General features: G+C 45.1%; 1 pseudogene; it reads right to left on the bottom strand.

The window, feature by feature from the left end:
* The window catches only part of LOC119355430, an 8,350-nt pseudogene extending 6,200 nt beyond the window's left edge, over nt 1-2,150 (bottom strand).
* Nucleotides 2,151-7,117: the final 4,967 nt, after the last annotated feature.

Raw genomic sequence — 7,117 nt, 5'->3', positions numbered from 1 at the left:
GGCAAGTCAACCAAAGTCCATACTTTGTTCTCATACATGGATCCCATCTCAGATTTCATGGCTTCTAGCCACTTTGCGGAATCTGGGCTCACCATCGCTTCTTCATAGTTCGTAGGTTCATCATGATCTAGTAGCATGACCTCCAGAACAGGATTACCGTACCACTCTGGTGCGGATCTTACTCTGGTTGATCTACGAAGTTCAGTAGTATCTTGATCTGAAGTTTCATGATCATTATCATTGGCTTCCTCACTAACTGGTGTAGGTGTCACTGAAACAGTTTTCTGTGATGAACTACTTTCCAGTAAGGGAGCAGGTACAGTTACCTCGTCAAGTTCTACTTTCCTCCCACTCACTTCTTTCGAGAGAAACTCCTTCTCTAGAAATGATCCATTCTTAGCAACAAATGTTTTGCCTTCGGATCTGTGATAGAAGGTGTACCCAACAGTTTCCTTTGGGTATCCTATGAATACATATTTCTCCGATTTGGGTTCGAGCTTATCAGGTTGAAGTTTTTTCACATAAGCATCGCAGCCCCAAACTTTAAGAAACGACAACTTTGGTTTCTTGCCAAACCATAGTTCATAAGGCGTCGTCTCAACGGATTTTGATGGTGCCCTATTTAACGTGAATGCGGCCGTCTCTAAAGCATATCCCCAAAATGATAGCGGTAAATCTGTAAGAGACATCATAGATCGCACCATATCTAGTAAAGTACGATTACGACGTTCGGACACACCATTACGCTGTGGTGTTCCGGGAGGCGTGAGTTGCGAAACTATTCCATAGTTTTTCAAATGTACACCAAACTCGTAACTCAAATATTCTCCTCCACGATCAGATCGTAGAAACTTTATTTTCTTGTTACGATGATTTTCAACTTCACTCTGAAATTCTTTGAACTTTTCAAATGTTTCAGACTTATGCTTCATTAAGTAGATATATCCATATCTGCTCAAATCATCTGTGAAGGTGGGAAAATAACGATATCCGCCACGAGCCTCAATATTCATCGGACCACATACATCGGTATGTATGATTTCCAACAAATCTATTGCTCTCTCCATAGTACCGGAGAACGGTGTTTTAGCCATCTTGCCCATGAGGCACGGTTCGCAAGTACCAAGTGATTCATAATCAAGTGGTTCCAAAAGTCCATTAGTATGGAGTTTCTTCATGCGTTTTACACCGATATGACCTAAACGACAGTGCCACAAATAAGTTACACTTTCATTATCAACTCTGTATCTTTTGGTTTCAACATTATGAATATGTGTATTACTACTATCGAGATTTAGTAAGAATAGACCACTCTTCAAGGGTGCATGACCATAAAAGATATTACTCATATAAATAGAACAACCATTATTCTCTGATTTAAATGAATAACCGTCTCGCATTAAACAAGATCCAGATATAATGTTCATGCTCAACGCTGGCACCAAATAACAATTATTTAGGTCTAATATTAATCCCGAAGGTAGATGTAGAGGTAGCGTGCCGACCGCGATCACATCGACTTTGGAACCGTTTCCCACGCGCATCGTCACCTCGTCCTTTGCCAGTGCCCGCTTATTCTGTAGTCCCTGTTTCGAGTTGCAAATATTAGCAACAGAACCAGTATCAAATACCCAGGTGCTACTGCGAGCATTGGTAAGGTACACATCAATAATATGTATATCATATATACCTTTGTTCACCTTGCCATCCTTCTTATCCGCCAAATACTTGGGGCAGTTCCGCTTCCAGTGACCAGTCTGCTTGCAGTAGAAGCACTCAGTTTCAGGCTTAGGTCCAGACTTGGGTTTCTTCTCTTGAGCAGCAACTTGCTTGCCGTTCTTTTTGAAGTTCCCCTTTTTCTTCCCTTTGCCCTTTTTCTTGAAACTAGTGGTTTTGTTAACCATCAACACTTGATGCTCCTTCTTGATTTCTACCTCCGCAGCTTTCAGCATTGCGAAGAGCTCGGGAATAGTCTTGTTCATCCCTTGCATATTATAGTTCATCACGAAGCTCTTGTAGCTTGGTGGCAGTGATTGGAGAATTCTGTCAATGACGCAATCATCCGGAAGATTAACTCCCAATTGAATCAAGTGATTATTATACCCAGACATTTTGAGTATATGCTCACTGACAGAACTGTTCTCCTCCATCTTGCAGCTATAGAACTTATTGGAGACTTCATATCTCTCAATCCGGGCATTTGCTTGAAATATTAACTTCAACTCCTGGAACATCTCATATGCTCCATGACGTTCAAAACGTCGTTGAAGTCCCGATTCTAAGCCGTAAAGCATGGCACACTGAACTATCGAGTAGTCATCAGCTTTGCTCTGCCAGACGTTCATAACATCTGGCGTTGCTCCAGCAGCAGGCCTGGCACCCAGCGGTGCTTCCAGGACGTAATTCTTCTGTGCAGCAATGAGGATAATCTTCAAGTTACGGACCCAGTCCGTGTAATTTCTACCATCATCTTTCAACTTTGCTTTCTCAAGGAACGCATTAAAATTCAACGGAACAACAGCACGAGCCATCTATCTACAATCAACATAAACAAGCAAGATACTATCAAGTACTAAGTTCATGATAAATTTAAGTTCAATTAATCATATTACTTAAGAACTCCCACTTAGATAGACATCCCTCTAATCTTCTAAGTGATTACGTGATCCAAATCAACTAAACCATGACCGATCATCACGTGAGATGGAGTAGTTTTCAATGGTGAACATCATTTATGTTGATCATATCTACTATATGATTCACGCTCGACCTTTCGGTCTCCGTGTTCCGAGGCCATATCTGCATATGCTAGGCTCGTCAAGTTTAACCTGAGTATTCTGCGTGTGCAAAAACTGGCTTGCACCCGTTGTAGATGGACGTAGAGCTTATCACACCCGATCATCACGTGGTGTCTGGGCACGACGAACTTTGGCAACGGTGCATACTCAGGGAGAACACTTCTTGATAATTTAGTGAGAGATCATCTTATAATGCTACCGTCAATCAAAGCAAGATAAGATGCATAAAAAGATAAACATCACATGCAATCAATATAAGTGATATGATATGGCCATCATCATCTTGTGCTTGTGATCTTCATCTCCGAAGCACCGTCATGATCACCATCGTCACCGGCGCGACACCTTGATCTCCATCGTAGCATCGTTGTCGTCTTGCCAATCTTATGCTTTCACGACTATCACTACCGTTTAGTAATAAAGTAAAGCATTACATCGCGATTGCATTGCATACAATAAAGCGACAACCATATGGCTCCTGCCAGTTGCCGATAACTTGGTTACAAAACATGATCATCTCATACAATAAAATTCAGCATCATGCCTTGACCATATCACATCACAACATGCCCTGCAAAAACAAGTTAGACGTCCTCTACTTTGTTGTTGCATGTTTTACGTGGCTGCTACGGGCTTAAGTAAGAACCAATCTCACCTACGCATCAAAACCACAACGATAGTTTGTCAAATAGACTCCGTTTTAACCTTCGCAAGGACCGGGCGTAGCCATACTTGGTTCAACTAAAGTTGGAGAGGCAGTCGCCCGCAAGCCATCTCTGTGCAAAGCACGTCGAGGGAACCGGTCTCGCGTAAGTGTACGCGTAAGGTTGGTCCGGGTCGTCTCGTCCAACAATACCGCTGAACCAAAATATGACATGCTGGTAGGCAGTATGACTTGTATCGTCCACAACTCACTTGTGTTCTACTCGTGCATATAACATCAACATCATTAACCTAGGCTTTGATACCACTGTTGGGTTTCGTAGTAATTTCAACAATTTTCCTACGCGCACACAGGATCATGTGATGCATAGCAACGAGAGGAGAGTGTTGTCTACGTACCCAACGCAGACCGACTGCGGAAGCAATGACACGACGTAGAGGAAGTAGTCGTACGTCTTCACGATCCAACCGATCAAGCACCGAAACTACGGCACCTCCGAGTTCGAGCACACGTTCAGCTCGATGACGATCCCCGGACTCCGATCCAGCAAAGTGTCGGGGAAGAGTTTCGTCAGCACGACGGCGTGGTGACGATCTTGATGAACTACAGCAGCAGGGCTTCGCCTAAACTCCGCTACAGTATTATCGAGGAATATGGTGGCAGGGGGCACCGCACACGGCTAAGGAATCGATCACGTGGATCAACTTGTGTCAACTTGTGTGTTTTAGAGGTGCCCCTGCCTCCGTATATAAAGGAGCCAAGGGGGGAGGGTGCGCCGGCCAAGAGGGAGAGGCGCAGGAGGAGTCCTACTCCTACCGGGAGTAGGACTCCCCCCCAATCCTATTCCAACTAGGATTCCCAAGGGGGAAAGAGGGAGAAGGGTGGCCGGCCACCTCTCCTAGTCCTAATAGGACTAGGGGAAGGGGGGAGGCGCGCAGCCCTGGTGGGCAGCCCTTTCACCTTTCCACTAAGGCCCATGAAGGCCCATATGGTTCCCGGGGGGTTCCGGTAACCTCCCGGTAACCCGGTAAAATCCCGATTTCACCCGGAACACTTCCGATGTCCAAACATAGGCTTCCAATATATCAATCTTTACGTCTCGACCATTTCGAGACTCCTCGTCATGTCCGTGATCACATCCGGGACTCCGAACAACCTTCGGTACATCAAAATGCATAAACTCATAATATAACTGTCATCGTAACCTTAAGCGTGCGGACCCTACGGGTTCGAGAACAATGTAGACATGACCGAGACCTGTCTCTGGTCAATAACCAATAGCGGGACCTGGATGCCCATATTGGCTCCTACATATTCTACGAAGATCTTTATCGGTCAGACCGCATAACAACATACGTTGTTCCCTTTGTCATCGGTATGTTACTTGCCCGAGATTCGATCGTCGGTATCCAATACCTAGTTCAATCTCGTTAACGGCAAGTCTCTTTACTCGTTCCGTAATACATCATCTCACAACTAACATATTAGTTGTAATGCTTGCAAGGCTTATGTGATGTGTATTACCGAGAGGGCCCAGAGATACCTCTCCGACAATCGGAGTGACAAATCCTAATCTCGAAATACGCCAACCCGACATCGACCATTGGAGACACCTGTAGTACTCCTTTATAATCACCCATTTACGTTGTGACGTTTGGTAGTACCCAAAGTGTTCCTCCGGTAAACGGGAGTTGCATAATCTCATAGTCGTAGGAACATGTATAAGTCATGAAGAAAGCAATAGCAACATACTAAACGATCAGGTGCTAAGCTAATGGAATGGGTCATGTCAATCAGATCATTCTACTAATGATGTGACCTCGTTAATCAAATAACAACTCATTGTTCATGGTTAGGAAACATAACCATCTTTGATTAACGAGCTAGTCAAGTAGAGGCATACTAGTGACACTCTGTTTGTCTATGTATTCACACATGTATTATGTTTCCGGAAAATACAATTCTAGCATGAATAATAAACATTTATCATGATTATAAGGAAATAAATAATAACTTTATTATTGCCTCTAGGGCATATTTCCTTCACTTTTGCCCCCATCTCTACAAGCAGAGGGCGCCTAAATCACATTATCTGCTGAATAATCATAATTTGGTCGCACAAATATTGTGGTTCTGCAGAACTGACATACCTTCTTTTCCACCCAAGAGCTATAGGGTTGATCTGTCTAATAGTGCTCTGACCCTTCTCGGCCTCCACCCGCCGCCCCTTCAGCGGGTACAGATCTGGCCATTCGCACCCAGCTCAACCATAGGCGCGACACTGGGTAGTATCGCGGCTGCATCAGAATATCGCTGCCGTTCACCTCTTCCAGCACGGTGGTCCTAGGTACCCAGATTGGAAACGGAGGCTTTCATCTTAGCGAGCACCACCCAAAATCACGCACCAGAAAATACAGAAAAATTGGACAGATTGCTCACCTCTTAATCACCTGCATAAGGAACTCAATTTTTGGCCGTTCCGATCGGCCCTGATCGCGCACGAGAATCGCCGATGAGCTCCGCCGCTTCCGCAAGTGACTAATCCAGGCAGCGGAGGTAGGATACAACCCTAGCGAGCTCACCATCCCTGCATTTACTCAGTGCCTGTCCCGGTAACCAGAAAGGAAGTTTCCTGGGCGATGGATCGGGAAGGACATAACGTCATGTGCCACGGCTCTGCTTTGATCCGTCCACGGCGTTCTAGCTCCGTCACTAACATGGCCCACAGTCCAGGGTTCACGGCGCACGTGACATGGCCAATGGAGTGGATCCCGTCGTATCCCGATGCCATAACGAACCGCCCAGATAACGGGTCCATTTGTGCTCGAGCTCAATAACTCTGCGTCCAGAGTGTTCTCTCTATATAAGAACTGGGACTTCTGTTTTTTACTTAAGGCAAATTTAATGTCATGTCATCTACTACCTACCAAGGAAACCATATTCCATTTCACGTTTCATCTCCAGAGAGTAAGGAGCATGTTTTGAGTTGCGTGTTTTGATTGTTGATCATGGGAGGGAGTGAGCGAGCAGGCATGAAGGGGTGCCCACTCACTCACGTAACAGGAAAACAAAGACCGTGTTGTGATATGGCGGCTGAATCAGCTGCTAACAACGGGGCTTTGTCATCATCGGTGTTGATGGAGATGAATGTGTAGTTGTCAAAATTTAGGGCGGGGCTGGTGTTCGCGGCAAAAGAGTCTAGGCGGGCCTTTAACTTGGCGATCTAGGCAATGTTAGCATGCAGGATGATCAACATGTTGGCGGTGTACCAAAGGACGGAGCACAACATGTACAACTGTCAAATTTCAGGGTGAGGCCAGTGCTCCCAGCAAAAGACTCTAGGAGGGCCTTTAACTTGGTGAACCAGGTAATATTAGCATGAAGGATTATCAACTTGTCAACGGTGTATTGGACAATGAAGCACGACATGTGCACTTGTCAAATTTTAAGGTGAGGCGAGTGCTCGCAGCGAAACACCCTAGGAGGGCCTTTAACTTGGTGAACTATGCAATGTTAGCATGAAGGATTATCAACTTGTCAACGTGTATTGGACGAGATATTAGCATGAAGGATTATCAACTTGTCAACGGTGTATTGGACAATGAAGCACGACATGTGCACTTGTTAAATTTTAGGGTGAGGCCAGTGCTCGCAG

Source organism: Triticum dicoccoides, chromosome 1A (assembly GCF_002162155.2).
Source record: "Triticum dicoccoides isolate Atlit2015 ecotype Zavitan chromosome 1A, WEW_v2.0, whole genome shotgun sequence".
In the NCBI taxonomy this organism is placed as follows: Eukaryota; Viridiplantae; Streptophyta; class Magnoliopsida; order Poales; family Poaceae; genus Triticum; species Triticum dicoccoides.
Note: the sequence above shows the minus strand (reverse complement) of the source record. Positions and strands in the feature narration are given on the sequence as shown.